This window comes from Marmota marmota, unplaced genomic scaffold (genome assembly GCF_001458135.2).
Source record: "Marmota marmota marmota unplaced genomic scaffold, marMar, whole genome shotgun sequence".
Taxonomy (NCBI): domain Eukaryota; kingdom Metazoa; phylum Chordata; class Mammalia; order Rodentia; family Sciuridae; genus Marmota; species Marmota marmota.
The window spans coordinates 5985-21057 of NW_025999899.1; the positions used below are offsets into that span (position 1 = coordinate 5985).

At 42.0% G+C, this 15073-nt stretch overlaps 2 pseudogenes; one reads left to right on the forward strand and one right to left on the reverse strand.

The window, feature by feature from the left end:
- Positions 1 to 4214: 4214 nt before the first annotated feature.
- On the reverse strand, positions 4215 to 5315 carry LOC107159310 (annotated as a pseudogene).
- A 2041-nt stretch (positions 5316 to 7356) lies between these two features.
- LOC107159311 lies at positions 7357 to 14736 on the forward strand (annotated as a pseudogene).
- Positions 14737 to 15073: the final 337 nt, after the last annotated feature.

A 15073-nucleotide genomic window follows, 5' to 3' on the forward strand; every position in this document is an offset into this window, starting at 1 on the left:
TTTCCAAAACTTCCTACTGGCTTATTGGGCTTGTAGCATATTTGGAGACAAGAACCCAGAGGAAATTGGTGAAGGCCTCCATCAGGCCACTGAAAACCCTGATCCTGCTAGGCACCAGGCCCATCAGCCAACTGCCATCTTGACACTGGAATTCTATGATGAACACTTGGGCCTTGCCTTATATATCAATCTCAGGAGTTCCTTGTCTGCCACAGACTGTTCTGTGGACAAAGGGATCATTGTCATTAACATAACTGCCACTCACCAACACAAGGCAGGTGGCATCTTGACCCTGAGGGTCTGGCTCTGCAAAGGAACAATCACACTAGAATTGACAGACAAAACTACACACACACATACCAGATGCCCACACACCTCCTTGCACATCACACAACCCAACACACATAGTCACATACACCCACTCAGCACACAGTATGACAACTCAAATGCCAAGAAACACACCATTCTGTCCAAACTGTGCTGTACAAACAACACACAACATGCACAGCATCCAACTATCCACACACAAACACAGCACACACACGACATGCACACATCACACACACACTGCCCATCCACACCATACTTTGGACGTTATTAAGGCTCTTTTGTGGTTCATTATTCAGCAAGTATATGGAAATTCTGTGCACATGTGTCCTTGTATCCTGCAGCTGCTGATCATGTTTCCTGTGTCGTGTGGGGTGGCCGTGGAAGCCTTGGGACCTGGAGGAGGGGCTTGCACTCCCCTGGGGCTCACCCTCCTGGGCCCTCCTGAGCCCTCCTGAGCCCTTCCTGCCCCAGCTGCATCTAGTGATACACTGAGGGATCAGGGCCCAGCCCTTCTGTTGCCCATCTGCTGCTCAGGCTACACCTGGGTATCCACAGGACAGCAGCCACACCACATAACTCAGTTTCCCCATGCCCTCAAGCTGTGGACTCCCTCCACCCCTCACCTTTCCTTCTGTTGACCCAGATGCCAGGGGCTTTCCATTGAAGGGATTTGCCCCATGTCCTTCACATTTCTCCAGTGAGCTGGACTCCAGCTGCTGCCTCCTAGAATGCAAAACTAGGGAGGGGGATATTAACCATAGGGTGGGCCTCCAGGGTGGGGTTCGGAGGCCCTCCTCTCTAGACTCTCACTCCAGCCCTGACTATGCCCCAGTGACCTGCCCTGAAGCCCAGGAGCTGCTTGAGGGTGGTCTAGGAAGGTGGGGGGCTCCATGCCCTTAGGAGGACTTGCTGAAGGGGCCTGGTACAGGGGGAAAAGGGAAGAAAGGTGGGGAGTCCAAGAGGGGACTGAAGAGACACTGGAAGCTGGGATACCACATGCCCAGGCTGGTCATAGCTTCTAACTGTGCAGGGGACATGGACAGCATCTCAGTGAGGGGCCCAGGGTCAGTAGGCTGGGAACCCTTGGGAGTTTCAGCAGGGGAGCAAGCATAGGGGATGACATTTTTTTTATTCCCAGGGCCCAACAATCTAGAGTCCCTGCTGACTGGATAGGGGCACTCACCAACATCAGAAATAAGAAAAGACAATATAAAAAGAAAAAAATGAATTCAATCACAATTTGGCCAAATCAAAGGAAGATGCTGATCTGCCTCCACCTGTCCCATAGAAGCAGTGCCATCTACAGGAACGAAGCTGGGAGACGCAGACGTGTAGATCCACTGTGTCTGGAGCTCTTTTTCCTCCCCTCAGTGCTGCTCCTCCCACTGGGTACAGAGCAGAACACGGTGAGTATGTCCCCAAAAATCTGGACTAAAGCCAGGGAAGAAGAACCCACTCTCAATCTCCAACACTTCCTCTAGGGAAGAGCTGACCAACCTGGGAAAGAGTCTAGGTGACTGAGAAGGTGGACCATGAAGCTGACTGTGGCTGTCATCAGTGAATAAGAGCCCAGAAGGGACAAAAAGAGAGCCTAGGAGGAGGGCAGAGCCCTGCTCCCAACCTTTCCCAGGGAGGACCCTGAGAAGGAGGCAGCCTGTGCAGAAGGAGGCTCAGGGGTAGGTACAGGAAATCTCTGCCTCAGGGCTCTGAACCTCAGGACAGCCATCTCTGGCACAGTGCAGAAAGGCACCCTGCAGAATGCCTGTCAGCAGCCACAGATCTATCTACTAAGTAAGAGGACAGAACAACCCAACCAGGACAGCCAGATGTCTCCAGGAATCATCACAAGCTGGGGTGATGAAGGACCACCGTGAGTTGAAAGTACTCCTGCACCACACGAGAGGCAGCCAAGAAATTCAAACTCCCAGCATCTCAAGAGCCCAAAACAAAACACACAACAAACTCTTCGAGGGACAGGCAAGAAAGAAAATATTCACTCAACAACAAAGATCAAAAGGAAAAACACCCACCATATTCTCATAAAGAAGTAACACTAGAGAGAGGGTGGTACTCACTAGTAGGCAACAAAGAACCAACTGCAATGAAGACACACTGGGGTGAGGCCCCTGGACACAGAGGTGCTTTAGCACTGGTGGGCAAAGAGCGCTCACCCACAGGAACCAAAAGAAATTGAGCACTGGGGGGCGAGGGGCTCTCACAGAGGAGACTCATCACTGAGCAGGAGGGTACTCACACTCAGGCCGCTGAGGAGACTGCGTGCTGGTGGGCAAGGGGAGCTCACACTCAGGATTCACACAACACAGATTCTTTTAGAGAATATCCTTCAGGGCTATATCTCGGGTACCACAGTGATGGAGGGACAGTGGTGGTTTCTCACTGGTCTCAGGAAGTTCTCCATGATGGTGAGAAATGGTCCTTTGCCATATTTCACTATATCCTGTCAAGGTAGGAATTGCTCCTTATCCACAGATCCCAGTGGGTTTCTACTCTGGTAAAACGATAGAATCTAGAACTCAGAGAATCCTGAGCAATGGTGGGTGAGGGGTGCTCACTGAGAGGACACAGAGGAGAGTGAGCACTGTTAGGTGAGGGGAGCTCACCCTAGAATCAAGAGGAAACTGAACACGGTTGAGCAAGGGGCCCTCACCCTCATGACCCAGAAGAGACTGAGTACTGCTGAGCGTGAAGGAAACAAACAGATCAAGGACCATTCCATAGTGCTGCCAAGAGTTTAAGAAAAATAACTGCATTGTTGGTGGTACAATAACTTGGGAGACAGAGACAGGAGGATAGCAAATTTGAGGCTAGCCTCAGCAACCTAGAGAGACCCTACTAAAATTAAAAATACAGAGGACTAGGGATATAGCTCAGTGGTAAAGCACTCCAGTACCAAAAAAAGGGGAAGGAGGGAGGGAAGGAGGAAGGAAGGAAATTAAAAATGGATAACTCTTTCTCTTTCAGAAGTGGGAGAAGAATGAGAAGAAACTGTAGAATCAGATGGTCTGTGATTTTATACAGGTTCAAACTGGCCCTCTTTGTGATATGAGAAAATGTTGAGCTTCAATTTAAGCCTGCAAAACAACAATGCTATTTTTTCTATTCCCATTGAATTGTCATGAGAGTAGGAAAAAAAAAACAAACAGAAAATACATTGTCAAAATCCAAAATACCAAATAGAAGAGAGGTGTTCTTACAAACTAAAAATTTTAACTAACCTCTAGTTACTCTTCCTCTTACTGGGGGAAAAATAATAATAAAGTTTCATTTTAGGTAATCACCAGGATATGTACAAAATGAAATATTGTAGCAAAAATAAAATATCCATTTTAAAAAAAGAAAGATCCATTTATGTTTAGGTCAAGTCAGAAAATGTTAAATATGAAAATAAATCCAGGAGAGGGAGGGAAGAAGGCTTCAAGATAAAATGATGTGAAAATGTCTGCAGGAGAGCATATGTAAGAGACATTGGGGGAGCACTGGAGGGCGAGGGGCTCTCACCCACAAGGTTGAGATTTTTGTATCTTATTTAGTATTAACCTAAGATTATAGAGTACTATTTAAAAATGACACCAGAGACAAAGCAGAGTTCTAGATAAAATGATAAGATCCTGGGATAACTTAAGGATGCCAGGCATGGACATCACATCAAACAGTAATTCTTACACCTGGCTTTCCCAGGATCACTTGGGAAAGACAAAGAAAGGCAAAATCAGATCACCAAGACCCCCTTCCCTAGATGAACTGCTCAGCTAAGCTTCCTCTCCTTTACATATTGAACCACTGTGTAGTGTGCTACGTCAACAAAGGTTCCCAAGGTGAGGGGAAAAATCTGGAATAATATTCCAATATTAATATCCATACATTCACTGGAAAAAAATGATATGAAAATCACAAGTGTTTCCATAAAACACAGAGAGATTTTTCTTCTTACAAACAACTCTTCCTAGGGCTCCCTTCATGTCTCTGTTCCTTAGGCTGTAGATGAAGGGGTTCAGCATGGGAGTCACCACCGTGTACATCAGAGCCATGATGGGTTCTTTCACAGTAGAATTATTAGCTGATGGACATAAATAGAGGCCAATAATTGTCCCAAAGAACAGTGACACCACGGAAATGTGGGAGCCACACGTGGAGAAGGCCTTGTGAATACCACGAGAAGAAGGGACCTTGAGGATGGAGGAGAAAATTCATGCATAAGATATAATGATGAGTAAGAATGGGAAGAAAACAATGATCCTCCCATGATAAATATCACTAGCTCCTTGACATGAGAGTCAGAGCAGGCCAGCTTCAGCACAGCAGACAAGTCACAGAAAAAGTGGGGGATCACGTCATCCACACAAAAAAGACGGTCTTAGGTGGAGTTATAGCTCAGTTGGTACAGTGATTGCTGCACATGCACAAGGCCCTGGGCTCAATTCCCAGCATCACAAAAAACAAAACAAACAAACAAAAAAAACTAGTCTTGCCATAAACAGAGTGTGCAACAGGGCATGGAGCATGGTCAGCACCCAGGATAGCACCACCAGGGAGAGACAGAGCCAGAGCTTGGGGCTCATGATGGTGGTGTAGTGCAGCGGGAAGCAGGTGGCCACATAGTAGTCATAGGTCATGGCCACAAGGAAGAAGCTCTCCAGGTCTCCAAAAAACAGGAGGAAGTACATTTGAGTCAGGCAGCCTGCATAGGGGTTGGAGGGAATTTGAATCTGCATGTTCTGCAACAGTTTAGGAATGGTCACAGAGGAAAAACAGAGGTCAGAAAAGGACAAGTTGCTGAGAAACAAATACATAGGCGTGTGCAGATGGGAGTCCAGGTGAATGAGGATGATGGGGAGGACCTTCCCTAAGACAGAGGTAAGATACATGGCCAGGAACAAGGCATAGAACAGGTTTTGGTGTTCTGGCTGGATGGGCAGGTCTAGGAGGAGAAACTCTGAGATGAGAGTTTGGTTCCTTCCTATCATGCTCTGTCTCCAGTCTCTTAAAGAGACAATAATACAGTCCTTTAGAAACTCAAATAAAATCACATATTTCTATGATATATAACCTGTTAGGGGTCTATCAAAAATCTTTATTTCACTCTTTGCAATAATTACCATCTTATACCACAATGTGTATAATTATAATCTTTTTAAAAAAGACATGATATTTGCTTCACTTCTTTTTAACATGGTATAATATTCCATTCTTTTGTAAACATTTCTGACACACAAAATGTATTGATGTGGTCTGGTTTGGTTTGGTTTTTGCTTTTCTGCCAGGCCAGTCACCCTCAGTGATTATAACTGGGTCCTGCTTTTTCAGTTTCTGACATGGTCATGCTCTTTAGGAATTTTTCTAAACTTTGCAGCCTTCTAACTCAACATATACTCCCAAGAAAAACTAATGTACTTCAAAGTTTCAAATATCATTTAAAACTCAAGTGTTGACCTCTTTCTATCCTACAGAACCCTATTTTAAGACTTAATGATTATCTTCCCTTGAATGTACCACAGGCATAGTAAGTAAAACAGACCCCAAGTGAAATTCATGATCTCTGCCTGCTCCTTTCCCAACCCTGTCCTCCTGTCTCTCATATTAAGTAAAAGGAATTCAGGCTCAAACTCAGAAACCTGAGAGTTTTATTTCACTCACTCATTTCTCTCACCATCCATATCCAATCCAGCAAGTCCTACAGAGTCTGCACTGCATTCTGAATTCATCCACTCTTTGTTCCAAACATCACTACCTTAGATAAGCTGACCTCCTATATCACTTGAACTGTGCGAACTGCCTCTTAAATTCCTGCTTCTAAGCTTCAATACCCTTCTCCTCCAAATACTTTCTTTTGCACTGTGACATTATAAGATGAAATTCTGGTCATCCCTCTCTTCTGATTACATCCAGTGATAGATTCTCAATGCTCTTAAGAAAAAAGGCAAAGTTCCCTTCAGGAGCACAAATGACACTTCATTACCTGATCCTTTCCCACTTCCTCAGCCTCTCCTGGCTGCAGTGCTGGGTTGAAGCCATCATTTCTAGGCTCCAGTGTTTCGCACTTGCTGTTTCTCCTGCCTCCCGCCTGCTTTCCTTGCCTCCCTCTTCACCTGGCCTACCCCCTCCTCTTTCAGGGGTATTACGTGGCACTTGCTAAGCTAAACCTTCCTTGTATCATGCTACAATTTCCACAGCATCCTGGACTCATCTCATGGCACTCAGTGCCCTGATCCCTGGTTGATAGCTGACTTCCCATTGATTAGGAACTCCATGAAGAAAAGTCATGTCTGCCTCATGACTGCAGCAGGGCAGCCCCCGGCCTGGAGCCTGACGTGGTCAGTGTCCCATAAATACTTACTGACTGCCTTTCAGGCTGAGGCACACATTCCTTCACTTTAAAAGACAGCAAAATCTAGTTAAAATTGCTGCTATTGTCAATTGTTTTCAGACCAAGAACTCACTTATTTACCATTTAGCTATGCATTTTGACACTCTGTTTCAAACTTCATGGATGTAATTTTGCAAACATGGAAAACATTAGGGTACATTAGATCTACTGCTCATTTCACTACTTTGTATTGAGTTGGTCTAAAACTCCCCCCTTCTTTAAGTCCCTAGGAACCTAGGAGGTTTCTAGTCTTACTTATTTATTTATTAAGTGTAGATGGACACAATACCTTTATTTTTTGTTGTTTATTTTTATGTGGTGCTGAGAATCAAACCCAGAGCCTCATATATGCAAGGCCAGCACTCTACCACTGAGCTACAACCACAGCACCTGGTCTAAAAGTCTTTTATGATTCATTTCACCTTATGTCATTGATATTGGTGTGGGGAAAAATTAACATGATGGTAATTTTAGAAATTATGGGGGAAACAAAAACAATTCTACCTTCAAGCCCTTAATTGAGTTCTTCCTCCACTATCCACAGCCCATACGATGGTTAATTTCATGGTTAGTTTCATTTCATTTCAACTCTGCTAGGCCCTAGTACCTAATGTGTAAGTCTTAGTTAGATTTTCATCACTATGACCAAAATCCCTGACATAAGCAACTTAAAGGTGGAAAGTTTATTTGGGTTCACAGTTTGGGGTTTCCGTCCATGGATGTCTGGCTCTGTTGCTCTAGGCCTGAGGTGAGGCAGATCAAAATGATGTAAGAATGTGGTGAAGGAAAGCTGCTCAGCTCATGGCAGCCAGGATGCAGAAAGAGAGTAAAGAGGGAGGGAAGGGCCCAGAGATAAACCCCTTCCAGGGCTTGTCTCCAGTGACCTGTTTCCTCCATCTAGGTCCCACCTCCCTGCAGTCCATTCCACCCTCAATGGATTAATCCACTGATGAAGTCAGAGGCCTTAGATCCAATCACTTCCCCAAAGCCCCACCTCTGAACACATGAGACTGGTGGCCATTCCAGATCCAAACCACACCACCTTGTTTTGGTCAAACACCAATCTAGATGGTTCTGGGAAGGCATTGTAATATGATTAACATTCAAATCAATAAAACAAATCACCCTTCTTGGGGCGGGGGTGTCTTGCCTTAAAAGGAAAGTCTGCTGAAGAGAAAAGGGTTCTACTCCAGTTTGCCTTCAGACCCAAGATGGTAGCATCAACACTACTGGGCATCTGCTCTACTGACCTGCCCTGTAGATTTCAGACCTGCCAGTCCCATGATCATGCGAGTTAATTTCTTAAAATGAATCTCTTTTTCACTCTTTATCCCGTTCTTCTCTACCCCTTCCTCTTTATCTACACATATTTATCTGTGTAAATGGTCTGGTTCTGATTTCTGGAAAATTCTGACTCTAATATAACTGTACCCCAAATCTGACAAATAAATCAGAGTAGGGGCATTAATAGATGTAAGGAGCTCCTTAACTAAAAAGACATAATGGAAGCCAACCACTGGGATCTTCACCCTGGTGGTGGTGGTGGTGTTTAATTCTGCTGCATTAGCAGTTTTTACCCTTGAACATTACCTGCTGACATTGCAATGGGAAGAAAATGTCTACTGCAAATCATACACCTGGTTTCTCACAATTTTTCTTTCCTTGTAACTGAGGAAATTCCATCCTGGATGTCAAGAGTGTGACTATGAATCACAAACAAGAGGCATCACTTTCAGCTGCTGTGCTGAGGATGGATTAACCTTCATGTCTCCCTGACCCATGAAATAAGGAATTCTCAGTGTGGGGTGTGCATAGGAATCAGTGAGGGCAGTGCTTCTAGACTTTAATGTACATGCAACTCACTTGGGCATAATGTTAAAATACTTATTCTGACTTCATGGTTCAGCTTTTATATTTTTCCTTAATACCCACAGAAATTCAATGTTTTGGTAGATGGGTTGAACAGGAATAGGAAGGACAAACATTTTCTTTAAATTGCAGATTATTGGATCCTCTCAGAAAAATTTAATCACAATGTCTGAAGAGGAGGGCTGTCCAAAAAATGTTAATTCTTTACAGATGATTTTAAAAGAAAGCCTATTGCATTAAAGCCTACCTAGCTCACAGAGCTGTCATTATGTTGAAATGATATAATCTTGTTGTTGTATCATAAGATATACTGCACATTGATATTTATGAATGTTATCATTAACAATTCAACTTGCAGACATTAGACAAAATACTTATAGAATGTTGGGAAGATGTGAGAGGCAGAGGGGTATAGAACAGATAAGCCATCCCATTAAAAAAAAACATCTTAGAGAACGCATAACCTGGAAAAACTATACCTTCAAATTGAAAAGACACTACAGGTGAAATAAGCACCATCCTTCTTGATTTACCTAGGATCTCTAAGAGTGACCTCTGACCTGAGATCCATCTCCCCTCATTCATTGTAGGCATGTGAAGTAAAAACCTCTAAAGTCATAATCTGTGTCTACACCACCCCAGCTCATATCTCTTGCTACTCATTGCTGCACCTTAGGGAACCGGCTCCCGATGGACTTCAGATCCTGGGATAACTAATTATAAACAAAGTAATTACTCAGGACCTCACTAAGACAATTCTCTCAGAGTCCTGCCGCAGTGAGTGATTATAGCCATTGATCACACCTGACTATACTTTGGGGAACACTGAGGATAGAAACAAGCTCAGGGATGGATGCTTAATCACTGGCTGCTTGGGGAATGGGCAGGAGTCCTGTGCTATGCCTATATAAGGAAAGGACAAGAATGAAAAAAAAATGAACACCTCCACATCATGTCCAATACTTTCTCAGGTCAAGTTAGAAAAAGAAGCCCAGATTCCACATTATTTAGTTACTTTTGCCTCCTTACCTCTCTAGGAAAACCTTCATAGCACCCATCATTAACACCATCCCAAATACTCTTCATATATATCAGATGACCTCCTAATGTCATGGTCTATGTTCCTGAAATTGATTACAAGGCCATACCATCATTTATATTCCCTTCTTCAACTGCCTGCTCCGTATGGCCCCAGAACTTGGAAGTCACCAACTAAATTAAGTCCTGTGTGTGGTGATACGGTGCAAACTTCATTCCTAAGGAATCTGCATCCTCTATAGTCTTGCCTTTATTGGGTTGTTATAGATTATATTAACATTTATTTCTAGACATGAAAATAGGATGTGATACCCCAAAATTACCCCAGGTTTTCAGACTCAGTCCTCCCCACTCTAGTTGTGTACAAACAACCTTTTCCTTGGTATCAGTTTTAATCGCCTCTGCTCTTTGTGCATTGGTTTACTAAGAACCAAAAAACAAAATACAGAGAAAGAGACTGTACTGTATTTCCAATTTCCAAATCAGTAAAACAGTTGTTACATCCCTGGCAGAAGAGCACATGCACTGAGAAATACATATTTTGATACACCATTTTAGGTTCATCAGTCTCATCTCTTCGTTCAGCCACAGCTGCAGGAACCAGCTCTGCACTGGCTTCAACCAGCTTGAGTGGATGCAACTTGACATCACCTTCCTTCAATCCTTCTCCACCTGCTCCTTAATTTTTGTTCTGGGACTTTTTATTTTATTTTGGTACTGGGATTGAACTCAGGGACACTCAACCACTGAGCCATATCCCCAGCCCCTTTTTTTGTATTTTATTTAGAGATACAGTCTCATTGAGTTGCTTAGTGCCTCACTAAGTTGCTGAGGCTGGCTTTGAACTCACAATCTTCATGCCTCAGCCTCCCAAGACGCTGGGATTACAGGTGTGTGCCACTGAACCTGTCTCTGGGACTTTTATGACTCCAGAGAAAGATGTTATGGGAACTCTCCTCATACTCACACAAATAACAAGGTCTATGATGCATTTTAAGTTAATTATTTTAGAGAATGAGAGGAATGAAGTAAAGGGTTTTGTTGTTGTTGTTGTTATTGTTTTGTTTCTTTAGCATGAGAAATCTGATTTCTCCAGCATCATTTGTTGAAGGCTATATTCCCCTGATTTGCCTTGGTTACAGTATTAAAAATCAATGGAGGATATAAGAGTGAATCTAGTTCTGCATTTTATGCTATTATGACTCTCAATAGTGATATATGTTTCTATCTTTTCTTTAATATCACACTTACTTGGTCATTGTCACTTAATAGATTAGAAATAAGAAATGTGAAACTTTCTATTTTGCTCTTCTCTTTCAAAACTGATTTTAATTTCTAGCTTTGCCTTCACGTATAAATTCTATAGTAAGATCATCAATTTGTACACAAAAGAATCTTGTTGGAATTATGATTGGAATTTTGCTGAATCCTGAGAGAAGTTTTTGAAGAGTCAACATCTTAAGAATATTGAGTCTTCCAGTCCAGACCATAGTATGCATTTCCATTTCCATTTCTTACATCTTTTATTTCTTTAATCAGTGTTTTATAGTTTTGAGACACAATAGTTCCACTTATCCATGTTCTCATTTTTCCTGATTTCAGTTACTTCCACTAAACCATAGTCCTACAATATTTAATGAAAAATTCCAGAAGTAATTGTCATGTTCTTTTTTTGCCCTTTCTCATTACATAATAATAAAAGGGTCGATTTTTCAATTCTCAAACAATCCTTAAAATTATTTTGAACTCAATGAAAAGGAAAGTACATCTTATAAAAATTACCAGGATGCAACAAAAGCAGTCCCTAGAGAAAAACTTATAGCATTAAATGCATGTATTCAAAAGTAAAAAAGATCTAAAGATGATTGTCCCTACTTCTATTTTATCAAGTTAGAAAAAGAAGAGTAAATTAAATTTAAATTAAACAGAATTAAATAAATAATAGAATGAGAATAGAAATCAACGTAATTGAAGCAGAAATCAATAAAGAAAACCAGTGAAACTAAAAGCTGCTTCTTTGAAAAGATCTATGAAATTAAGCTGCCTCTAGTCAGACTAAGAGAGAGAAAGGAAGAGATAGAGACAAATGACATAAATACTTACATCAGGAATAAAATAATATTGTGAACAACTATATTACCATCAATTCACTAATCTAGATGCAAGAGACCAATTCCTTGAAAGAAAAAAAAATCTCACAAGTGCACCCAGGAAGAAATAGATGATCGGAATAGGCCTGTACCAATCAAGGAACTAGAGCCAATAAGTAATTACCTTCTAAAAGAGAAAGTGCCAAACCCAAATAGTATATTTGAGTATATTCTACCAACATTTAAGGAGAAAATTATACCAATTCTGTAGAAACTCTTTGGAATAAAGAAGAAGAGGGAATACTTCTTAATTCATTCTATGAGAACAGAATTACCATAATACCAAAACTCAATAAAGACATTACAAGAAAAGTACAGTCAATTATCTTTCATGAATACAGATGTAAAAATTCTCAACCAAAAATATTAGCAAATGAAATACAATCATGTATAAAAAGAATTATAAACCATGACGAACTGAAATCTATCCAAGTGATATATGAGGTTGGTTCAACATTCAAAAATCAATGATGTAAAGTCCATCACATCACAACCTATAGAAAAAAAATCATATGATCAAATCATTAAATGCAGAGAAAATCACTTGTCAAAATCCAGTACCCATTCATGAAAAATAAAAACCTGGTAAGTTAGGTGGAGCTAGGAAGAACCTCAACTTCAGAAAGAATGGCTACCAAATAACCTACAGCTGATATACTTAATGGTGGGAAACTTAATTCATTCTCCCTAAAATCAAAAAAAAAGGCAAGCATGTTGCTTATCATCTCTGCTTTTCCACATAGTACTAGAAATCGCGGCTAATGTGATAAAAAGGGAAAAACAAATAGTGATAGATTGGAAAAGCAGAAATAAAACTGTCTGTGTCTGATGCTGACATGGTCCTCTAAGTATAGTAAACCAAAAAAAGTTCACAAAATAACTCCATAACTAACAAATGGGTTATAGGAAGTTTGTATGATTCAAGCTAATAAACATGAGTCAATTGATTTCCTGCACTCTAACAATGAGAATGTGGAATTTTATATTAAAAACACAATGTCATTTTTATTCTCATCCCCCTAAAATGTAATATTTTGGAATAAATCTAACAAAAATACATCAAAGATCTATAGGAGCAAGAAATATAAAGCACTGATGAAAGAAATAAAGAAAAATAAAATACACGAATATTCTTTGTTAGCAAGTCATGCATTTGATAAGAGATTAATATCCAGTATATTTAAGGAACACAAACTCTATTGAAAGAAAATAGATAATCCCATTAAGAAATGGGCAAGGGCCCTGAAATAGATATTTCTCAAAAGAAGACATATAAACAGTAACACATAAATTACTGAAAGATTTAAATATGAGAGCTAAGACTATGAAACTCCTAGAATGTAAGAGTAATCTTCATGAAGGTGGATTTAGCTGTGGTTCTGTGGTTATGACCAAAACAAAACAAACAACAATAACAACAACAACAACAAAAAAAACTCACAACAGAAGCAAGAATAGATGAATAAAAAGCATGTATGTATCAACAAACACTATCTGAAAAGTTAATAAACAACCTACAAATGGGAGAAATTTGCATATCAGTTTGTAAGATTATTAATATGTAGAAAGAATTCTCACAACTAAGCGATAAAGACAAAAAGCCCAATTAAAATGTGCAAAGGAACTCAATGAATATTTCTCCAAAGGAGATGTATAAATGGCCCCATGTGGCCCCGTGTCCATGAAAAGATGTTCAATGTTATCAGTCATCCTCTACAGACCTTAAAAGTTTCAAGGAAGGCTTTCCAAAATGCTAGTTGTACACTAGGTTGATTTAGCTTTTAAAAATGGAAAAAAAAAAAATATTGGTAAGAATGCGGAGGAATTGGAACTCCCATACATTGCTGGTGGGGATGTAAAATTGTGCAGCTGCTCTGGAGAATTTATTCGACAAATGCTTCAAAAACAGAAGAGATGGCGCCCCTGGGCTGAGCGAGCTAGCCAGCCAGTGCCGCGCGGCCCGAGATGAAATGGCAGGTGCCCAGAGTGGCCAAGAGCGAGGCGCGCGAGCTGGGCGCAGGGGCCTGACCCCCGGGGCTGACCCATCGGCTGTGCAAGTTCAGGCAGTGCACCGGGACAGTCGACCGCCTGGGCCACTCGCGCCCCACTGACAAAAGCAGGCGGCCCCGCCCGCTCAGCTCTGGTGCAGCTGGAGCCAGCTGGTCCAGACGCGGGTGGAGAGCAGCATGAGCAGTAAGAAGTACTGCAGCCTAGAGGAGGAGTTGGAAGGTTGTTTCTTCACGGCCAAGAGGACCTTTTTAAGGAATGTGAAGAGCAGGCATCTGTCAGAGAACATCTGAAGATAGTGGAGGAGGGAATCTCCTCTGCCTACACTGCAGGAGATCAAGCATATCAACAGCCACAACAGCCTGGAGAAGAACTGCCTGGACATGAAGCTGAGCGAAGATGGCACCTACACGGGTTTCATCAAAGTGCATATGAAACTTCTGCGGCCCATGGCAGTGCCTGCTGGGATCAGGCCCCAGTCCATCAACGATGCCATCAAGGAAGTGAACCTGGGGCGATGAGGGACAAGCGGACATCTTTCTACATGCCACTGGATGTCATCTAGTAGTTGCCCATCAGCAACACAATCACAGTCTGCAAGGTCATCCAGGGGCTGCTCAAGAGGTTTATGGTAGTGGAAAATCCCCCAAAGTTTGCACTTTTTAAGCAAATACACAAGGATGGTCAAGTGCTCTTCTAGAAACTCTTTGTTGCTGACTGCTCCCTCTATCTGTGCCTCCTTGCTGGCCAGACACAGATGTCCTCAACTTTGTGCTAAAGGAGAATTAAACTGGAGAGGTGGAGTGGGACACATTCTCCATCCCTGAGTTCTAGAACTTCCTAAGGATCTTGGAAAAGGAGGAACAGGACAAAATCCAGCAAGTGCAGAAGAAGCACGACAAGTTTAGACAGAAATTGGAAGAGGCTTTAAGAGAATCCCAGGGCAAACCTGGGTAACTGGTCTTGCTTCCTCTCCTCCTAATGCTCTCAGATTTGTTTTTATTAATAATTATTATTTTGCAGCAGATACTTTTTCTCAGGACACCTCTGGTGGGTGTATTTGTACCCACCCAGCTGTTCCAGACGTGGCACAAAGTCTCTTCCATGGACAAGTGTCTGTGTGGGGGGTTGACTCCTGCCCACTTCCCGTGCTGTGCCCCCCAACAGACTCTGCCAAGGATTAGAATTCATGAGATGGACAACATTGGCATCTCTCAAGCTGCAGGCCTTTCACTGACCAAATAGTTGCCTCTTTTGTCACCAAACCAGAACTTCTCACACCAGCCAGCAAAAG